The 23,745-nt window shown below is 38.3% G+C and overlaps 1 long non-coding RNA gene across 1 annotated transcript in view; it reads right to left on the reverse strand.

Moving 5' to 3' along the window:
• Positions 1 to 2,175: 2,175 nt before the first annotated feature.
• LOC140624191 (uncharacterized) overlaps positions 2,176 to 23,745 on the reverse strand; it is a 40,727-nt gene continuing 19,157 nt past the window's right edge. The window contains exon 3 of the long non-coding RNA XR_012023703.1: positions 2,176 to 2,563. This is a non-coding gene — a long non-coding RNA (uncharacterized lncRNA). The remainder of the gene's footprint in view (positions 2,564 to 23,745) is intronic.

Genomic DNA, 23,745 nt, shown 5'->3' on the forward strand with positions numbered 1-23,745 from the left:
TCAAAGCTGGGTTTTCCACTGGAAAGAGTTAAATTAAACAAATATTTGATATGTGTTATCCCCAGGCAGGAGGAGCAAAGAAGAATATGGATGAGAGAGAAAGCTTACAATGGTGAGACAATAGAGGACAATCCCAGAGGAGAAAAAATAATAGTTGTGCTTTAGTTGTGCCAGGAATGGTAGTGAGTGGGGTCTGCAGATAAGTTTGGATTGGAGGTTTTATTTAATCTAAGCCTTGATGGAATTAGAAAATAATTGACCTTTAACACTTTATAGTGCCTATTAGGGGTTGGTATTATTCTACGCGCTATATGTATGGTCATTTAATGCTTAGAATAGTCCTATGAAGTTGGTCCTTTTAGGGAACTTGTTTGGAGGTCCTTGCAGAGGAGTGCAGCTTCTCACATACCCTTGACCCAAGAACCATTCTTTCTTATCAGGGAAGTCCATCCTCTCCCATCGAGTACACGTGTCCTGGAGGGATGCATGCGGAGTGTAAGGGAAGAAGGGGACGTCGGCCTCGCCAGTCAGAGCAGATGAATGAAGCCATGATCAACCCCGTCCATAGACAAGGACACCGAGGGTGGAAGATATTGCAGCCAGATCACTCTCACATCCCAGATCGATCTTATTAGAATCACCAGGATATAGATGAAGAAATTAAGGTAACGAAAGATTAAGAACCTTGCCCAAGAATACACAGCCTGCAACAGCTAGCCGGGCCGACTGAACCCAGCCCTAGTGCCTGTCCTTCCACGTTATATTCTCAGATCCCCTGCTCTGCCCACAGGCCTGCTAAGCTGGATCTTACAGGTCATGTCTCTTAATCATAAGATGCTGCCTCTTTTCCGTGTTCTCAGAGAGCAACTATTTTGTGCGAATCATCAAGCTGAGCCAGTGAGTTTGAGCTAAGAAATACAGTAAGAAGAGGCCAGTGAGCGATGGAGATTGAAGCTCAACTGTCATGATCTGGAGAAAAATCTGAAGGGACCACGATGGCTATGACTAGAAAATAAAAATGGAATCTGATGGACAGAAGAGTTCAGGGAAGACAGCAGACCCATGGGAGAGCCGGTGACACCATGAAAGAGGGAGAATGGTTTATCCCATTCCGGCTAACGTGTATTCTTATTAAACAAGGGAGAAGTTGAGTGTGTATGTGTTTCTGTTTGGATTTTAACATTGATTGTATCATTTGGGAGTCACTGAGAATTTTCAAACCGAGGGGTGAAATGGTCGGACAGATGGAAAGCACGGGAAGGAAGGTCGCGGCCAATGTAAGAGATGGAAATGGGAGAGCTTAAGGTAGTCATCGCAGAAACCTGTGACTGTTGTTGAGGGAAAGTGTAGTGTCATTAAGAATGGATCGGAAAGGGGCCCCTGGGGGGCTCAGTTGGTTAAGCATCTGCCTCCGGCTTAGGTCGTGATCTCAGGGTCTTGGGATCGAGCCCTGGATCCGGCTCCCTGCTCAGGGAGGAGTCTGCCTCTCTCTCCCTCTGCTCCTCCCCCCTGGCCTCTGTGTTCTCTCTCTCTCTCTCAAATGAATAAATAAAATCTTTAAAAAAAAATGGATCAGAAAATTATAGAGAAAAACCTGAAATTTTTCATATGCTAATTTATTTCATTTATATATTTTTAAAGACACAATACTTTTGGTGTATTGTTCCTAAAGATCTTCTGAATCGTCTAAAGATCATCTATTTTCCCAAATATATGTTTCACGCTTTATAAATTGGGGGTGAATACATTTTATTTTCTCCGTGATGGCCATGTCTCACAGTGCCACCATGAGGTAGGTCATCATGTGGAATTCCCCAAATTCTACTGCACAGGTAGCTACTCCTTATAGTTAAAAACAAACTCAGTTCTCAGGATCTGAAAGAGATCCCCACTGTTCTCAGGGTCAACATGGTCCGTAAAGCCCTGACATCAGAGCCTCACTGCCTCACTCATAACTTTTTTATAGATACGATGATAATTTGGGCTAGTCTCTATATTTACATGCACACTAATTATTTTAAACTTAGGAATTACCCCCCATTGCTTCCTTTCCTAGTCACCACATCTCACACATGCTCACACATACATGCACTCACTACCGTGGGTGTGCATATTTGTTTAAGGATGCATTCTAATCTCCCAAAAAAGGATTGAAGGTAATTTTACCCTGAGATATAGGAGATAGTCATCATGTATTTTGAATAAGTATAGAATCTAGATTCTGGAAGCAGTTGACGGTGGAGAAGCACACATTTTGGAGGTGACACAGAGGATGATGATGAAAATGTAGTGGGAATACATATTGCTGTAGTTTAGGTTTCCCAAGTAAACCAAGAGCACAAACGGGTGATGTGAAAAGCAAATCCGAATAACACCAGGTGTCCCCGGTGGTGGATTTCAGCACGATGAAGGCCAGGGAAAATTCCAGCTCTGGCTACTGCCCAGCGGCTTCTGCCTCACTGGCCGTGCGCTTGGTAGAGCTGACGAAGGGACGCGGTGGGTGTTCCAAAGGTGGTAGGGAGCACGGATGACAGACTTCTCCGGAGGCAGATACCCAGAAGAGCTGAAATAGAAATATTCGAATTTCAGGGTCATGATTATCTAAAATAAAAATTTTAAAGAAATTCAAATGTCATACACTGAGGGCATTAGGATGTTGTTTGTTTAACAGGTTGCATGAATCTTCTGCCTGTATTTTGATTGAGATAAGCATGTCTGATACCTATAGTTTTGTTTCATGAGTACTAATACGATTAGATTTTAATGTTTATTTATGCCCTCTAAAAACCATATGGGGAATATCTTTCTAAAGGTCATCCTTTGAATTTTTAAAGCTTTATAACTTTCAGTATTGCTTTAGGGCTTTCTCCACATTTGTCATCTAAATCTTAGCTGCGCGACCATTTGTCATTTATATATACATACACATGATACCAATTTGATTAATGATCTTCTCATTCTTATTCTGCAGCCCTAATGGACAAAATAGGGTGTTGACAAGTGTCCTGAGGTAGGTATGAGACATGCCAATTGCATTTCTTTAAGGCCAATGGAACATTTTCAGTCAAAGAACTTTCTGGTATTCTAAATGTCGACTATTTTTAATGCTTAATCTTTCAAAGTGTTTCAACTGTGAGGATGGTGAAATAATGATAATTACTGCAGTTGTTTTTGTTGACCCAGACTCCGACATTAAATCTATGTATGTCCAACCTCTTCAGGGAATGTGATCAGAGCATTTATCATCAAGTAAGCAAGGTCATTATTTGAAAAACCAACTAATGTGTAGTTAGATTCTCTTTTTCTCGTTGCTAACTTTAATTTTGTCAGGAAACCACATTCATTTTTGATGTTTTTTGACAATAATCCTGATTATAATATAGTCTTGAAGAACTTTATATCTGAATGGAGTTTTCAATAGCTTATTAGCTACATACCACAGAAACCTTATGAGGTCAGTATAATTATCTGCCATTTTATGGTAAGCTTATTAGAAAATATTCTCCAAAGTAGCATTACCCTCAAAGTAGCACTGTTATTTTAATATTCATTTTGATAGTAATAGCAGAATCTGTGTTTAATATTATATCCGCAGGCATACTGTACTTAATACATCTTATTGCCTGACACTTTTTTCATTTAGTTCCCATAGTTTCATGCAACTGGAAAAAATGGAAATGGAACTGCAAATGGAAAACAATAAAGACTAAAAGATAAATATATGAACTTCAACATTAGATATGAGTCCATAAAGGAAATTAGGAAAGAGAAGGCTGTGAAAATATGGTCAATCTGGAATAATTTTAGCTAGAAATTATTCATATGCAGTTATTTAACTCATTTTTTTATTGCCTCAAAATATATGGGAAGGTAACTATTTTTTAAAATCTGTATTATATAAATCAATATGAACTAATTAATAATATTATGAAATTCACACTAAAAACCTCTTTATTGTATGATAAATTTTTCAAATTTATCCTGCCCCTTGCCACTCTTATACAATTATCTAACATGGGCAGAGCCTAGTTGCTTTGGTCTTCCATTTTTGTTTTTTCAAGTATTATCCATTCTGAAAAATGTGGGTATAAAATATATGTGATACTTTTCTTCAGTCTGACTAGGAATACCTATATTTATACACGTACATATATTCATCCTAGATTTCAAAGGTATATCCATTTTTATTTTACATGAAGTCTTATATATCTGCACGTGTATGATCATTTATGTAATATACAATCTAACCAAAGTCTTTACTACAGCTAAACTAGCTCAAATGAATAAATCTTTCTCTCTTTATATAACTTTTCCCTATCAAAAAGCATTTCGAAAACCCATCTATTTTCTTGCCTGAAAGTAATTTCCAATGTTCTCAGTAGAGAACTACATATACTCTTTCTCTACAAGTAATCCAATTATTTTTCTAGTTTTCTAACGTTTACAGTTTTTCATTACTGAAACCTACCCCTTTTTATTTAAATTACTGAACACTTGCTGGGAGCAGTTCAGGCCTGAGTCCTTGCAAGATTCCCACCAACAGATGCCACTGGAAAAGTCTACATTTCTTGGACCATCTCTGGCCTAGAACGGATTGGGCCAGAAACAATTATAGGGGGGAAAAAAAGGATGGTCATCTATATACCGAAAATTTCATTAGAATTAAAATATGAAAAAAACCCCGAGTAATTTATGATCTTCATTGTAATTTAGAGTCATCTTATGATCTGTTGCCATTTGTCTTCTATTTCAATGCTTTTGCAATGTCTGAAGGAAAACAGTTTTGAACCAAATTATCTGGATGTTACTTTCCATTATTGCTGTGGGTGGGTAGACAGATAATTATCTGAGGTCACTGTATTTGATTTATAAACTGCAGGAAGAATGCTTAGATGCTTTTCTCATCTTGTCATTTTGAGAATTCAATGAGTTAATTAATATATGTTAAAGGGTTCTAAACAAGGGGTGAAACATGTAAAGTATTATTTTAATGACTTCTGAATTCAGCAGCAGTACCTATCTATAATTACATCAATCAAGATAATTGCTGCCAAGCATATAATGTAATAATGGGAAATGGACATGGTTAATAGTATAGAAATTATTTAAAAATACAAAAAAGTAATAAAACAGCCCATTATTAACAAGTAGCAGACTTGTTGCCTCAAACAAGTAATGAAAGTAAGTATATATTTAAAGGAAGTTGAATAAATTTAGATTGGTCAGTGTACGATGGGTAGGGTTTAGAAAAGAAAATTTTATATCTGATTTTGGAAATAAGAAAAAATAAGCATAAATATGTGACCTTACCTAAAATTAAATCTTGTTACTTAATCAAAGTAGCAATTAAAATTTTAACTAGGACAGCATAGACTCTTCCTTTTTCATCTAGCCATTGCTATGACTTATAATATACTGGTATTATTGAGCAACTACATATCTCTGAAAAGTTAATACAAGGCAAGTATTCTATTTTCCAAACTGTGTATTTTTTAAATGATTCTTTTCTTTTTTTAAATTTTTATCCATTTATGATAGGCACACAGTGAGAGAGAGAGAGAGGCAGAGACACAGGCAGAGGGAGAAGCAGGCTCCAAGCACCGGGAGCCCGACGTGGGATTCGACCCCAGGTCTCCAGGATCGCGCCCCGGGCCAAAGGCAGGTGCTAAACCGCTGTGCCACCCAGGGATCCCTAAATGATTATTTTCACCTTCATATAAATGAATATTCATAGCCATCATAAAATTTCATTAATACATTTCAGGTAATAGGATAGAGACCGCTCCCTCATAAAAAGCAACAACCTGATAACAGCCATATGGTTAACTAATCAATAGTTGTTGGTCATTTATTTTGAGTCATCCTCATTAACTGTGCTTAACCCCACGATTTCATGAATGACTATGTAAAATTAAGTATAAGGCATTATTCTTTTCATCCCTATGAAATTTGGATTTTAAGCATATCTGGACTCAGAAGAACCAATTCATGACTTATGCTAACAATGGCACATCAGGTTCTTGACGCTTATTCTCCGCTGTACATGCAAAAGCAAAAACAGATAAATAAAACATGAACATATCTAAAAGACATACCAGCCTCAAAAATAAGTTACGTATCTCTGTGAGCCAATAAGAGAACCAGAAATGCAAAGGAGCAAGTGAGGCTGAAGAGTCTGGGTCTGGAAGCCAACAGAAGTACATCCATAGTTTGGCCCCTTTGAGATAAAAGGCATTAAAATATTTAACAAAACATGAGAATTGAAAGTAATCAAAACCAGGAACGCTGCTTTACAGCTTAGGTAGGAGGTAGCTGGCACTTTTCCACTTATAAAATAAGACTGCAAAAACATACTAGTTCTGTGTTTTTGCTTAAGTTTTTAAGTCTCCTCTATACCCAGCATGGGGCTCGAACCCATAACCCCAAGATCAAGAATCCCATGCTCTATTGACTGAGCCAGCCAGGAGCCCCAACATGCTAGTCATTTGATCTTCTGCCCAAGGTTCTGGTGGCTCGTGTGACAGACGGGGAAGGGAGCATTCAGCCCGGAGTCTATAACTTGAGCCAAGCGCTGCCCTGAAGACTTAATCCACAGTATCTCTAACATCACCTTGGTGCAGGAACCCATAAAGCACAATCATTAGATCTGGTTGTGAACTACAGTGACTCAGGGATAATTATAGACAATTAGGAAAAAAAAATGCCCACTAGGCAAAAAGAAATGTAGAGTGAGGGTGGGAAAGAAAATAAAATAGAATTTATTTATTCCCACTGAAAAATCAAATTACATTTTTATGTTAATCAAAATGTACATGAAACTACAGACAAAAATATTAAAATTAAGAGCCACATGATGAGTAATTAAAGCATGCTAACTTACAGTGTTCAGGAGAATAAAAATGATTACTTTAGGCCTTGACAGAAAACTTATAGTTAAGAATCTATGTCAAAAAGCAACAATAGAAAGAATGGCTTCCAAATATCACAGGGAAAAAAAGGAAAATATACAGAACTGTTACCATGTCAATAGTAGACAAGAAAGTCTACTTAACTTTCTACTTGAAAGTCTGCAAGAAAAAATAATTAAGAGGATAACAAATAATCAAACAAATTACAAAATAAGGTTAAGATAATTAAGCCTACGTATATTAGTAATCACTTGAGTAACTGTATTTCACTTACCTATAAAGTTAGGAATAAATGGATTTGAAAACACTAAATAAAGTCCTGTACTACGCTTCTTACAAAGCACACATATAAAATAAAATTATACAGAAATGTAAAATTAAAGGAACAGAAAAAAGATACCAATTATCTAATAACCTAAAGATAATTGGTGGTTAAGCATGGAGTCTGGAAATAGGTATACCTATATATGATAATTTGATATATAATAATAATATAGTGAAAATGATGATAACGATTGATGATGATGATAGTGGTAGGTGTTCTTGTGTGCATATCATGTGCCAGGCTTTATTAAAGCCTTATATATTTTAGCTGATTTAGTTCCCATGACAAAGGTAAGGAGTATAAAAGCTTCTATAAATTCTATGTTTTAGATGGTTATCAATGGGCACCTTTGTTTTTAGACCTTTAGCATTTAAAATCTGAAAAGAAAACTTGACAGTTTGTAAAAAAAAAAACTGGTCTATGAATATGAACAGAAAATATATGCATGAGAGGAAAATCAAGAAGCTGATAAACTTATGAAAAGGAACCCATTTCTCCACCCTAATCAACACAACAGCTTATTGCTTCATGCTCATCAGTTTGGCAAGAACTATAAAGTCTGAAAATACACTAGTTAGCAAGGATGGAAAGAAACATAGACTTTTACACAAAGTTGATAGAAGAATAAATTGGTACTGCTGCTCTGGAAAGGTTGCAGACTAAATTCACCTTATACTCTACCAAGCAATCCCACTTCCAAGAAGACACCCTAGAGAAATGCTTCCCACACACCAACAGGGAAACGCATAGAATTTCTCACAGATCAATGCTTTTATTTGGGAATTATTAGAATTAATTTGATGTAGATAAGTCTCAAATGCATAATATTGATATGGGAAAAGAATTAAGGAAAGATGAAGTTCAATGCCGTTTACAAAAGTATAAAAATATGCAAGTTAACGCTATGTATTGTTCTAGAATCCCTATGTATTAAAAGTATAAAATCATGAATTGCAATAATGAAACAGAAATTCAGGTTAGTGAATACTTCTGGGGAAAGAAGGAAGAGAGCAAATCCAAGACATTTGTGCCGGGAGCTTTGATTTTATCTGTAATGCTTCATTTTTAAAAAACATATGAAGCAAAGACATGAAAACATTAAATTACACTAAAGCTGAGCAATGGCTCCATAGATATTTGGTGTATCATTCTGCCTATCGTATGGCCCGTTTGAAGTGTTTTAAAAAACCTTATGTAGTATTGTGGTATAATACTCTATAATACGTAACGAATGTAACAATATGATATATTAAATGTAATAAAGCAATACTTTCATAATCCTTACTTATAGCTATGCTCAAATGCACTTCCTTTCTCCCAGTTGTCTCAGTATCTTTGTGATTAGCTTATCTCATAGCATATGGTTATAATTTAATATATGTTTGCTGAGTAAAACAATATTAAAATTCCTCCATATACAGAGCGTATAATTGTCCACCAGAAAAACTGCAGTGGGTAAAACCAAACACAAATACAGAAACTTGGGATGTATTGATAAACCATCATGCATGCAAAGGTTTTACTTTTTTAGTGCTCTTCTTAGATATAATGTACTCCAAATGTCCTTGGAAATGTTCACATATTTTAAAAGTGAGACACATTAGTTTGGATCGAATTTAAGATGATTACTATATATATAATTAATTATATATAAATAATTAATTAATTATATATATATAATTAATTTTAAGAGATATGTGACAGAGCAATCTTGGCACATACTTTTTTCAAAAGTTAGCTCAATAATCCGTGGATCTTTTACTACAAGCTACGAGCAAAGGAGAAACCGCTTAACTCTACCTGAAATGCAAGGAATTAACATTAGGAATTAGCACAGTCTAAACAGCTGCTGTTTATAAATATAAATCCAACGGAGAGGTTTAGAGAACATACTTCAACCAAAAGAACAACTTAAGTCATATTAATTATGCAATATAAATAGTTCTAAAATTTCAAAATTTTACTAAAATTAGGGCATTTTCATATTATGACAGTGACTGGGGAAACAGCTATCAAGATGAATTCCAATTATCACTAGGAGTTATATATAATCTTTTTCTCCTTCCCTCTCCTATTGGCCTGGAAAGGAATCTACTTTATTTTGGCCGTAATTTAATGTTATCATTATGGTCCTTTGACTGATAGTTGACCTGCAGCCAAGGTAGGGATTTTACTGTGAGCCAAAGGGGCAGGTCTCACAAAGGAGAATGTGGTTGTTTTTAGCACGCAGTCAGCTTACATGCCCTAGAGTCAGAGACGCTGCTCTGCTGCTCTCGTTTAGGTTTGGATGGATTGTAAGAGAATGGAGATGGGGACACCTTACCCGCAGGGATCCAAAGATGGTATAATAGGAAGAGATTGGGAGAAGACATTAACTGTAATTTTTGTCATTTGTAAGAAAACACAATTAGACCATGACTAATTTCAAAATGAATTAAAATGACTCACCATACTAAATTATATAAATGACAGGAGCTGAAAAAAAGGCAACCTGGCAAGTCTATTGGTTTTTCCCTCAGATCAAACCTGGATCGCCTCACAACTGAGGAAGAAGCACCTGTGTCTGAGGAACACAGACTGCAGGAAGCCCCGCGGGATACAGAAGGTGTCTGGTCTGGGGGCCCAGGGTAGGAGAGTCCTGGGTGTCGCAGTTCACAAATAGGGCGGGGAAAGCATTGTAGGTATGCGCTTTTCTCTCCGCAACATAATTCTGGGCAGGTTATAGTCTTTCAATGAGTAATCTGAGACAAAATAAATAAGCATATACCATTGTATTTATATATACATAAAAAAATAAGATAAAAATTAAAAAGTAATAATCTAGCGCCACAAGAACTGGAGGGTTACTAATATTTAAAATAAGCAAAATAAATTTCTTCAAAAAATAGGTTATATTGATAATACAGATTAGGTAAAAGTAATTACAAAGAATGAAAACTACGTGGTAAAGGACTATTTCCAAAGAGAATTGACTTACAGCAGAACTAGTGGGAAGGGCCATTTTTATTTTTAAAATTAAGGGAGTATTTTCACTGCCAAGTTCCTTGGGCAAATTTTCAATGTATTGCAACACTAAAAGTGGAAGAGCTGGTTTTGACATGATTTTTCTAAAGATGTGCCGTTACTATTTTATCACCTTGTTCATAAACATCCACAAGTATTTGAGCTCCCCTCCCCAACTTCCTGTTTTTTGTTTTTGTTTATTTGTTAGGAGTGTGTCCTAGGGAACCTTTTAGGATGTATCCTAAAAAGTTTTAGGATGAATTATGGCAAAATATCCCAAAATGGTAGATTAGCTAATCTGTCAGAAGGAGTACTTTAATATTACACTTTGATAAAATCTTTCAAAACTCATGATTTAATTTTCATTTCATTCATACTAAATTGTTTTTTCTGGTAATAATTAGTTGTTTGTTTTTTATCCTGAGTCTTGATTTTTTTAATAGTAAATCAAACCACCAACGTACTGGTGGACACTAGTTTTGCGTACCTCACATAGGGTATTAATCTAAAATAATCTGTAAATCATTCAGACATTATAGAAGCAAGGGTGAGGCTAATTCACGCACTATGGCGTATAGTCAGGGAATTTTATCGAGTTTGGGTCTTGAAATAACATGATACAGGCTTTGTCGATACATTAGCACCACAGGATCTAGGTTGAGACCGTACATGCCAGAACAAAGGACCTATTTGTGGAGTTAAGGCAAGATCAATGAGCATAGTGAGGAGCTTATTCTATTTTGAGCTATTTTCTTGATGAGAGAGCGAGGCTAGACACAGTAGTGGCATAATTACATCTAAAATCTGCATGCTTATGAAAAATATTATATTGATTGATTCTTCTTTTTTTTTTTTTTAGAAAGAACCCTAATATGATATTAAGGTGATAATCAAATGTAGAATATGGATAACCTAGAGGGTAAGGTCTTATTTTTCATGAAAATAAATTAGACTACATTTTGAGATTATCTTAAATGTTTCTAGAATAAATAGTGTAAGGCAACTGAATTTGCCTTTCAGGAAAAGATAAAAAAAATAATTGTAATGCCGAGGATTGCCTGTCTTGGCTTTTCCAATCTAAGGAGATCATTCATTTTATAGTAGATGCAATAGAGGAATCCTAGAACTATAATGATTTCAGAGAGATTTTCCAAAAATTATCAATTTGAATGAAATGCTTCACCTGATCACAAACGCAGCAGTTTTCATTGTGAGCTAGAGGCTTTCCAAATGGAAGAGCCTGGAAACTGAATCCAAAGACTTTTCAAAATCTGTTATGAGAGAATTCGTTTTAATTATTTTGAATTGCTCACAAAAATTCTCGCAGTTATTCTTAAATCACCATGTCCAGTTTCATAATATTTTCTTTTCTTCCTGATATGTAAATGTATTTAATAGAGGTTTAAGCAAGATGAAATTTAGGGAAACATGGATACATCTGGGAATTAATTTCCTCTTGTGGAAGAATCTAATTCAACACTATCCCAGGTAAACTTGAGTTCCTCCGTTAATTTACTAAAGGATGCTGTGTCCATTAGAGTAAGAGCAGAATCGGTGCCCAGGTAACGGAAATAAACTGTAGAGTTTCCAAACCTCTGGCCGAGTCGACTGCTTCCAGCTGACTTACACCGTGTGACACAAACTTACCAGGGTAGAAAGATCGGATGCGTGAGAAGAATTTGTTAGTCTTACAAGGGACTTTGCATGTTTCAACGAAGGCCAGTAGAAGATGATGGTGTCTCCATGACAACCTCTGTTTTAGGCAAAGATGATATTAAAAATATTTCACATAAGATCCAGCTGACTCCTCAATCCCATTTACAATTGCACCCAAAAGCATAAGATACCTAGGAATAGACCTAACCAAAGAGGTAAAAGATCTCTACCCTAAAAACTACAGAACACTTCTGAAAGAAATGGAAGAAGATGTAAAGAGATGAAAAAATATTCCATGCTTGTGGGTTGGAAGAATTAATATTGTGAAAACAAAAAAAATAATAATAATATTGTGAAAACGTCAATGCTACCCAGGGCCATTTACACGTTCAATGCCATCCCTATCAAAATACCATGGACTTTCTTCAGAGAGTTGGAACAAATCATCTTAAGATTTGTGTGGAGTCAGAAAAGACCCCGAATAGCCAGGGGAATATTAAAAAAGAAAACCAGAGCCGGGGGCATCACAATGCCAGATCTCAGGTTGTACTACAAAGCTGTGGTCATCAAGACAGTGTGGTCCTGGCACAAAAGCAGACACATGGATCAGTGGAACAGAATAGAGAACCCAGAAGTGGACCCTGAACTTTATGGTCAACTAATATTCGACAAAGGAGGAAAGACTATCCACTGGAAGAAAGACAGTCTCTTCAATAAATGGGGCTGGGAAAATTGGACATCCACATGCAGAAGAAGGAAACTGGACCACTCTCTTTCACCATACACAAAGATAAACTCAAAATGGAGGAAAGATCTAAATGTGAGACAAGATTCCATCAAAATCCTGGAGGAGAACACAGGCAACACCCTTTTTGAACTCGGCCACAGCAACTTCTTGCAAGATACATCCATGAAGGCAAAAGAAACAAAAGCAAAACTGAACTATTGGGACTTCATCAAGATAAGAAGCTTCTGCACAGCAAAGGATACAGTCAACAAAACCAAAAGACAACCTACAGAATGGGAGAAGATATTTGAAAATGACGTATCAGATAAAGGGCTAGTTTCCAAGATCTATAAAGAACTTATTAAACTCAACACCAAAGAAACAAACAATCCAATCATGAAATGGGCAAAAGACATGAAGAGAAATGTCACAGAGGAAGACATAGATATGGCCAACACGCACATGAGAACATGCTCCGCATCACTGGCCATCAGGGAAATACAAATCAAAACCACAATGAGATCCCACCTCACACCAGTGAGAATGGGGAAGATTAACAAGGCAGGAAACCACAAATGTTGGAGAGGATGCGGAGAAAAGGGAACCCTCTTACACTGTTGGTGGGAATGTGAACTGGTGCAGCCACTCTGGAAAACTGTGTGGAGGTTCCTCAAAGAGTCAAAAATAGACCTGCCCTACGACCCAGCAATTGCACTGTTGGGGATTTACCCCAAAGATTCAGATGCAATGAAACGCCGGGACACCTGCACCCCGATGTTTCTAGCAGCAATGTCCACGATAGCCACACTGGGGAAGGAGCCTCGGTGTCCATCGACAGATGATGGATAGAGAAGCTGTGGTCTATGGATACAGTGGGATGTTCCTCAGCCATTAGAAACGACAAATACCCACCATGTGCTTCAACGTGGATGGACCTGGAGGGTATGATGCTGAGTGAAGTAAGTCAATCGGAGAAGCACAATCATCACATGGTCTCACTCATTCGGGGAATATAAGAAATAGTGAAAGGGATTATAAGGGAAAGGAGGGGAACTGAGTGGGGAAAATCAGAGAGGGAGACCAACCATGAGAGACTCCTAACTCTGGGAAATGAAGAGTCACGGGAGGGGGCGCAGGTGGGGGATGGGGTGACTGGGTGACAGGCACTGAGGGGGGCACTTGATGGGATGAGCACTGGGTGTTATACTGTATGTTGGCAAATCGAACTTTTATAAAAAAATAAAAAAAAAAAAAAAAAAAAAAGATCCAGCTGACTCGGACAGCCCCCAGTGAGCTGGGCCCGGCGCCCACCATTAGCCGGGCTGGGGGACCAGGCCCTGCAGCGAGACGCTGGCTCACTTTCCTCCATCAGCTACTGAAAGCTTAAAACTAGCATATTTTTGAGAGAGAGTTCCAGAGACAACCTATCCGTTCTCTTCATGAGTTTTCCTTTCAAGGCAGGTAATCAGCGTGGACCCGGAGCCCCACAGACTTCAAGAATCACAGGAGGTGATGTGGGACCCCCAGGTAATCTAGGCTCTGCGGGTCACACGGCTCCCTTCCAGAAGCTACGGTGTGTTTGCAGCTGGGAGGAAGACACGTGTGTGTCTGGGCCCAGGGCCTCAGCTCCAGATGCAGGAGACGTAATGACATACTTTGCCCGCTGCAGAGAGCTCAGCTTCTTACCCCCTTTCTGTGGAGAGTCAAGGATACAACTTACGGATGTTTCTGGAGCTTCTGACTCGCTGGGGGGACAGATCATGGAAGAGCCTGCCTCCTGGCTGGGCCCCTCTGGGGCTGGATCTTTTGAAGCAGCTACTGCCGACTTGCTCGCTGCTCTTCCCCGTCCTCTGGCTCTTGCACTAAGTGATGCTTCTTCAAGAGGAGAAGAACCCAGACCCCCCAGGCTCCACCCCATGCATTAGAACTCGTGGGAATGAAGGCGAGACCTGAGGTCAGCAGATTGCAGAGCAGGTTGGTCCCCGTGCTCACGTCTGCAGGCCGCAGGCCCCTGGCGCTGTATTTCTCGTTCAGCTCAGCAGGACTGCTCGAGCCGAGGCCTGCGCGGGGGTGACCTGAGCGGGAAGAAGCACGATAGGGTTGTGACCACATCTCTTTTCAAATGAGACATTGGGGGATCTCTGCCCTTCCTATCTTCATCTTCTCCTTTCAGCCCAGATAATAATATAACCCTGGTCTGTGCCGGTGCACATGCAGGGCTTTTTACCTTTAATCTAAAATTACTCTTCATGCAATGACTGACTAGTGTCATAGGGAAGGCACTTTCGGAATTTACTGCGATATTCTTTGATTCATCGACTTCGAGCTGTGACATTGATCGATGTTTATAAAATTCCTAAGCCTCCACTGGCAACTATGATTCTTATCTTAGAGCATATAATCAAAGAAGTGTGGGTGAAATTATGTGGGAAGGAAAAAAAAAATTCTTGACTTCTTTAAAAGAAATGTGTTAATAATAGCAATTATAAATTCAAAGGAAACATTTGAGCAAATAGAACTCCTGATCTGATGTTTTTATTTTTTTTATTTATTTTTTATTTTAATTTTTATTATTTTTTTGATCTGATGTTTTTAAACCGAATGTTGCCTCAGTTATTTATTTATTTTTGCTTGCTAGTTCGCCAGGTTGGCTCCCTGGAGGTATTTTATTTTATTTTATTTTATTTTATTTTATTTTATTTTTTATTTTATTTTTCCCTGGAGGTATTTTAGTTAGTGCTAGTTAATTTTTCCACCGACTCTGACTACCATTGCACATGGCAATTGCAGTGAAACTACAGGCTAGTTTTAAGGATCCAGTCATTTTATAGTTTTAGAAGTTCTGAGATACGGCATTGAGACATTAACTCATCTTAAATCATCAATCATCTTAAAAGTTGATAGTCATGCTCATGGTAGCCTTAATAGACTTTGTCCTTTTAAAGACGCGCTCGCGATCATACACTTTCTAGATGTTAACAGCCCAGCTCTCAGATAAATACATTGACAGGGGAGTTCCAAGAGCCATAACATTTTAAGGCCCGGATTATCACCCAAACACACTAAATTCTGCACTCAGTTAGGTCATTTGTTTTCCTGTCCAATCATTCCAGAATTCAAAGCCAAGTAGCTGAACACATGGCAACACAGTCATACAATCACAGTCCCTGAGGACATTCCTAAAACAGTTCGGGAAAAGCCTATTTGCTGAAAGTGGAACAAAGCATAATTATATTGAATTTTAAAACGGGTAGACCGTAAACGTGAAGGTTTCTATTCACTTCCAAACTGTCGCCGAAGTGCACTGGGGTTCCAGTCCCCGGGGGAGGGCTGGCCCTCAGGGTTTAGGGCCAGGACCTGCTGCTTAGTTGAGACCACACTTGAGATGGACTTTGGTTGCAAACTCCCTGCACCCCAAGTCCTCAGTTGAAAATACTGCGGCAACTCTAGAAGGTCCTGCGGGGAACGGGGCACAGCTGTGAGCCCTGCATCTGCTGGGGCTTCCGTCCCCCCCAAGCTGTCACACTAGTCTGCACATCACAGAGAGATCCCGGATTCACTTCACGTCATAAGCACTTGACTTCGTTCATTTCAAGTCATAAGCGTGTTTCCCATCTCCTCCTCCACTTTACTTACTCTAGGATTCTGATTAGTTCTGGGAAGGGAGAAAGAGCTATCTTTTTAATTTTTTAGATTTTTTTTTTTTTTTTTAAGAAAAGAGCTCTCTTAAATTACCAGCCTCTGGGACTTTTCTAAGAGTTAACACCTACTAAATAGTTAAACCCTATAAACCACGAGCCCTGGCAGCTGGAGCTAACCCAGAGTCCTGTAGTGTGGAGGTGGAGGGCACTCAGGTGACTGGTGGTAGGACTTTTACAAAACTCCTTGTGAAACAACCAGAGTAACAAAACGGGAGGATGGGCGTGCCCGACTGACTACCAGGCCTTTCACGAATATTAGATCACAGAACAACCTATGGTATCCGTGCAGACTTACACATACAGGGGAAGAGTTAAAAAAATGAAAAAAAAAAAAAAGAAAAATAATACTCAAGGAATTTATATCTCATAATTTAAGAACTGAGCATTATTTCAAGTAAAAACTATTAGAATCATTCTATGTGATAAATACAGAGAAGCTTTATTTCAGATATATGACATTAGAAGAGCAGATTTTATGGCTAGAAGGATCTATTCTTGAAAATGTACCGATTTTCTCAATATTGTACCACAATATTTCACAGCGTTCAAGATTTGTAGCTCATCCATTTTTTAGGGCTTGCTAATACTTATGTGGATTCATTGAGGAGATAATAGAGTAGACCCATAAGGGAAGTAGGCTTGAAGAGAAGTCCTAGTAGAAAAGGCAAGGAATTCGGATTATTCAGTTGGAGGAACCGAGACTACAGTATGAATTAGGAAGTAAACAAAGATTCCTTCTACGAGGTGACAGCGATCATATGACTCCACTGGGAATTCAACAAGAAGCCAAGCCTTGGTTAAGAACCTGGGTACAGCGAAAGTCAGTAGAGTCACGATATACTCCTCACGGTCAGTAATGTGGGGCATTTGGTCATATCTCCGAGAGCGATTTCTTTTAAACATAAGAACAGATTCCTGAGAATGACTGGACTACTTTCGGGTCAGAACTAACACATTCATCAATGATTAGGATGTTTTCAGTGGCCAATAAGTAAAAGCCTGATCTGAACCTGCTTAAATTATTTACTGGTTCATGTAAGTGAAGTAGGTCATGCAAGACCCAGTATCGCCAAGGGCTCCATTTCTGTCCCTGTCATTTACCTCACTGGTGATCCCAGGCTTCTAGGGCTTCCACTTTTCTTCAGTATATTCAGGATAGAAGAAAGACTGAATTTGTCCACAATCCACAGAAAATCTTTAGGTTTCAGTCTGATCGAAGCAGCTCAGGTCAGATGCCTCCACTGAACCAATCACTAGGAATAGGAAAAGAAGTGCTGGTTGGCTTCACTCAGGACCCTCACTCTTGACATGGAGCTGAGAAGACTTGGCTTCGCTGGAAGCACACCGTCATCGCTCAAAAATCTGGAGCTTTTGGGGAAGTGTTCAGTAGATGCCGAGAAAGCGCTAACGGATGCTCCACCCAGGTTCCTTCGTGCAGAAATAAACTTCAGTTTATCTTTGGCAATTTTAGGAAAATTCTATCTAAATTAAATTTTAAAAAGAAAAATGAACCCCCTCTCTTGCTACAAAAGTATATTAATATGCTCCAGGATATCTTATGACCCAATATACGGAGTATATAGTAATATAGTCCAAAGCTGTAACGAGGTAAGGGATAGAGTGGAAAAAACCCTAGAGATGTTATCAGGAGAACAGGGGTCCAGCTTTGCCTCCCTCACACTTAGTAGTTAAAACCCTGCAAATCGCCTACTTTTTCAGATTATTGGTTTCTCATTCTAAAATGGATATCAGACTTTACCTTTTTCTCCTTGGTAGAGTTTTGTATTTATAAGAAGAGATGATACATAAGAAATGTTTTGTAAAGTAGGTAATGTTACGTAAAATAAAGGAATACTGTTCTAAACATTAGATTTTTACCAAAATGTCTGGTCTAAAAATTGGCCCGAAATGGACATTTTTAAGAGCTTGCTGCATTAATTTAGAGCTTGTCAAGGTTTTATTGCCTGTAAGTTCTTGGAGATGTTTGCTTCCATAAATGGACTCCACATGTAGGTTACTCAATTTATTATGTTGCCATTAGTCTTATTTCATAAATTTGTAATTATTAAAGTACTCTTGAAAAGTATGCGCTAAATCTCCTTTTTACAGGGGATTTTAGTACCTATTATTGCACCTTGTTTTTTTTTTTTTTTTCCTGTTAGGTTTGAAATATTAGCACAATGGGAAAGGATGGATGTGGGATGTGTGTTCAGTAAAGGTTCTTCCATAACTCAGAGCTCAAGAACGGGATCAATGTCATTGTCTAACTGAAAATCAAGCTGAAATAATTCAAGGGAAGGTAATGAGCCGTCTTAAATTGCTATTCAAATACAAACTATCTAGTTTGATAAAGCTGCATCATTTGTATTAAATCATAAGATAATTCTGTTCTTTCAAATACTAATTTTAGGAAAATATTGCTTTTTGATCCTTCTGGGCATTAAACATATTTCATTGTATTAATTTAAAGGATTATTTTTAGAATTGCTATTGTCAGTTGCTAAAAAGGCTCAAGCTCACGTACTTCCCGTTGTCACCACACCTAACCCAGTGAATTCAGATGCAGTTAAAGTATAAATCTTTAATATTATGCAGTTATTTTAAAATGTCAGAAATTTTTATGTTCCCACCTGACAACCGCCACTCAGCACTGGCTTACTTCAAAGACACTCACGCTAAGACGTACCCACTCATGGTGTACTTAAAGTCTAGTGTGTAAGAGGTCTTGCACCAAATGAATGTGGAAATTAAATTTCATAAGAAATCATTTATGCTTTTATGGTTTTAGAATCGGGCAAGATAAGAGAATTATTTTCAAGATACGTGATGTGTGTGGTAGGTAGGTACTGAGGAAGGGCCTGCCAGACACTGAGGCAGAGGACATCATCCCCATCCTCAAACAGGAAGGAGGCCGGGTGGCCCAGTAGGTTAGCCACCTGCCTTGGGCTCAGGTCATGGTCCTGGGGGGACCTCTGGGACCGGGCACCTCGTCGGGGGCTGAGCAGGGGGCCCGCTTCTCCCTCTGCCTCTGCGCCCCGCCACCCCCACCCCACTTGTGTGCTCTCTCTCTCTCTCTCTCAAATAAGTAAATAAAATCTTAAAAAAACCAAACCAAACCAGAAGCTAGAGCTCTTGCGAGTGCAGACATTGGGCTGGGAGGTTTACACGCAGAAACCAAGTGGCAGGTGCACGCTCAGCTGAGGGCAGGGAGTCACGAGCAGCCTGCAAGGGCAGGAGGACAGTGCTCGCTCCTGCATCTGCCTGCAGAGGTCTTGGCTTGTCCTGCATCATGACGAAAATTCTCCAGAATTGTTGGCAACATTAAGAAGCAGGGAAATTATGGTCTTCCAGTCTCCTGTGAAAAAGTGAAGGTTTACCCCTGCTCAACATGCAGATCACATGTTACACCTGATACGTAATCCAAGGGACAACTACTTAGAGTAAACTGAGTATTAGTGATATTAGTAATGTGTAATAATTATTACAGTTACATAGTAACATGTAATCAGTAAAAATATATAATCAGTAGTATGCTTAGCTCTACATAATTCATACCGTATTTTCAACCCATACTAAGGACCATAGTTTCGGACATTTCCCTGGGAGAACTAGGTAATTCAGTGAATTCTGTGAAGGTAAGGGTAGGGCCAGGGAGAAGAATAAGGGAAGATCACAAGAGAAGGAAAACCTGAAGACTGAAATTAGATCATCACTGAAATTCTATTCTTCTCTCCATTTAAAATCTTTTTGGAAAAAAAAAAAATCTTTTTGGACTGGGCCACATCAGTTTAATAAAACTAAATTTAGCTTCCTCTTTGTCCAAGAGGAATAGATATTTAGAACCAACCAAAGTGAGCTTCGTGTTTGCATATATTTGGACAGTAGTGACTCAGAATCGCCGTATCTTGTTTGCATGTGTGTGAAATGCATTTTAGGTACGTAGCTGTCTACCTGCCCACCCCCCACCGCCCGCATTGATCTGATTGCCCAGGAATCTACCCACATCTATCATCCTGGATACCTGTCTCAAGTACCTGAGGTGGCCTAGATTGTCTACTGACAGGCAGTCATCACCCATGTTACCAAACGTTTTAAATGTAAACAAAAATAGGGTAGATAAACTTCATGCCCATCAGCACTTCATCAATAACTATGGGGACATCTACATTTCTGTATCAGTTGAATCAGTACAGAGTTTTATACCCTGAATAGTCATCGTTTAGTCACTTATATTGACGTTCAGGTTCTCAGATTTGTTTATGATGGGATATAATTATTTGAGAAATGATAGTAATGTTCAGGGCTTTGAATGCCTGGATACCCTTTGATTTCCACTGGAGCAACTCAGACATAATCTTTTAAAATTCCGTTCACTAAATCAAAAGTATTTCTATGACAGTGTGTGACATGTTTCTCTTATTTCTAAGACACAAATACTTCTATTCTGTACTTACTTTTAAGCCTTTACTGTCACTAGGGAGGTTATTGTCATCCTATGAAATAAGGTAGAATTATATAAAATTAGCATTATGTGTTCATTTAGATCTAAAAAATGCTTTATGGGGACGCCTGGGAGGCTCATCAGTTGAGCGTCTGCCTTTGGCCCAGGTCGTGACCCCAGGGTCCTGGGATCGAGTTCCTCATCAGGCTCCCCACATGGAGTCTGCTTCTCCCTCTGCCTGTGTCTCTGCCTCTCTCTCTCTGCATCTCTCATGAATAAATAAATAAAATCTTTAAAAAAATTATAAAAATTAAAAATGCTACATGGTTTTATATGGTTCAATAAAATGCCTATTAAAAGTTTATCCGCCCCAAAAAATAAAAAAATAAAAATAATAAAAAATAATAAATAAATAAATAAATAAATAAATAAATAAATAAATAAATAAAAGTTTATCCCCACTTTAAAATTCACAAGAATGTCATAACTTATATGAATTTTCTCCTGGTTACCCTGATATAAACATGACATGATTTACCAATGGGAAGTACCAAACCTTCAAGGAACTTAAAGTTTCAAAGTTCAGACCGAGACGAGCTAGTTGTTGCTATAACACATGATTATACTTTGGTTCTGGTGGTCTAGATAACGTGGAGAGATATGACTTCAGACTAGACTTACTTTATTAGACAAAGGGATTAGATTGACAAATATGTAATAAACTAAGACCTAAAAATGCAAACCAACCTCAAAATAGTCTAATTACTTTGTCATAAGAATAACAAATACTGGTTCTCAAAGATGAAATTAGGAAACATATTTTGTATGTATAGATAAAAAACTTTTCTCCCCTACAAACAAGCATATAATATATGGAATTCTAAAAGAGTGGTTTAAGTTTATTTTAACCCTAGAAGATTTAGAGGGAAGGCTTGGTTTTCTTTAAGTTCAGAGTAGTCAATAGGGTTTCCTCCAAAGAAGATCCAAGTGTTTGGAATCCAAGTTCAAAAGACTGCCTGCATGAAGTTGTTGTATTAAAAGGGCATATGATGATAGATTTTTGAATATTTTAAACAGTCAACATCCTTTCTCACATATACATAGTCACACTTTCACTTCCCAGAAGTCACTGATCACCTGTTATATTAACAGGGAATAAAGAAAGGAGAAATAAAGCTAACAAATAACTCCTCCATTTATCAATGGCTGGGTTACAAACCTGCCCAAAGTTTAGTGGCTAAAACCAAAAAAAAAAAAAAAAAAAAAAAAAAAGTCTTTATTTTATTCGTGAATTTTCAATTTGAGCAGGATTCTGTAGGCAGATCCCATTGCTACTCCATTCCGTGTCACTTGCGGCAGCTTGAAGGCTGAGGACCAGAGTCAGGGGGAGGTATTAGCATTTACTCATACAACTGGGAATTGATGCTGTTGACTAGCGCTCTAACTGGACCCTTGGCCAAAACATTTACACATTGTCTTTCCAAGCGACTTTCCATGCTTACAAAATGGGGGCTGGGGTCCAAGGAGGAACATGAAAAGGATGGGACAGGCATAAACTATTGCCTTTCTAAGGTAGGATTTAAAGACACGGAAGTGCAAATCTCCCACATTCTTTCAGTTGGAAGCAATGAATTAAGGTCAACTGATAATCAGGGGTGGGAATTTAGATTCCATTCTGAGAGGAGAGTATCAGAATTTATGGATTGTAGCTGTTTTTAACAACACTACTGAGGTAGGGCCAAAAAAAATGTGTATGTCAAAATGCAATTTGATAAGTCTTAACATATATGCACATCTATGAAGCCATCGCTACGGTCAACATGAAAATAATAACTATACGCCATAAAAGTTTTGTTGTGCTCTTTGTAATTCCTCCCACCTAACCATCCTCACTCTTTATATATAGACGTTCATCTGCTTTCTGTCATATGAGTTAGTTTGCATCTTCTAGAACTTCATAAAAACATGAAATTACGCAATACGTGCTTTGTTTTCTGACTTGTTTCACTCAGCATAACTATTTTGAGACTGATTCGTGCCATTATGTGTATCAACACTTGCTTTTTTTAATTGCTGAGCAGTATTCCATTGGTTGGATATACCACAGCTAGCATATCCATTCACCTACTGATGAACTTTTGTATTGAGTCCATGTTTTGGGATGTTATGAACAGTTCTATGAACATTTATGCACAAGTCTTTGTATGGACATATGTTATGATTTCTCTTGGAAAAATACCCAGGAATGGGATGACTAGATCATATGGTAAATCTATATTTACCTTTCTGAAAAAGGTGCTGAACTGTTTTCCAAAGCAGTTGTACTACTGCCATTTTTAGCTCTGATAGGTAAAGAGCTTAAAAGTTGTCACTCCCTCCCTTACAAGAAAATGCTGGGAATAAACATCAACCATTTTTGGCTCCATCCATCTGAGAGTGGAGGCTGCAGAGGAGGTCATCGCTCTGAAATTTAGAGGCAGAGATGAATTCAGAGAGATACACTATCCAAGATTTGTCTACATGAGGCAGAAGACCCTCCGTGCTATCCCATGGTAGAACCACCTACTTAGCTAGTAACTTTGACAAATTGCTGGAGACAACTGGAGTTGTCCAGTCGTCCAAGTTGCTGGAGTTGTCCAGCAACAAATTGCTGGAGTACAGACAACTGTGAGAAAGGGAAAGAGTATAGGAAGTCCCCCATACTTTCATGAACTTTATGTCCAGGAAGTCCAGGGGGGATTCTCACGGTGAGGAATTGGGGCAAATCTCCTGGCTCTGGAAAGAGGAAGGGAAGGACAGCCATTGTGCAAACCAGCTTGGTCCTTCTACTTAACAAAGGCCTACTTTCCAGAGGAAAGGATGTTACCAGAAGGCTTACCACACCATTTTACTAAAAGCTCATTCCAGCTGGCTGACCAAATTCCACCCACTCCAATCTACTCTAGCCTTCTGTCCCACCGAGGAGAAAATTAAAAAAAAAAAAA

The sequence above is a fragment of the Canis lupus genome, chromosome 34, assembly GCF_048164855.1.
Source record: "Canis lupus baileyi chromosome 34, mCanLup2.hap1, whole genome shotgun sequence".
In the NCBI taxonomy this organism is placed as follows: domain Eukaryota; kingdom Metazoa; phylum Chordata; class Mammalia; order Carnivora; family Canidae; genus Canis; species Canis lupus.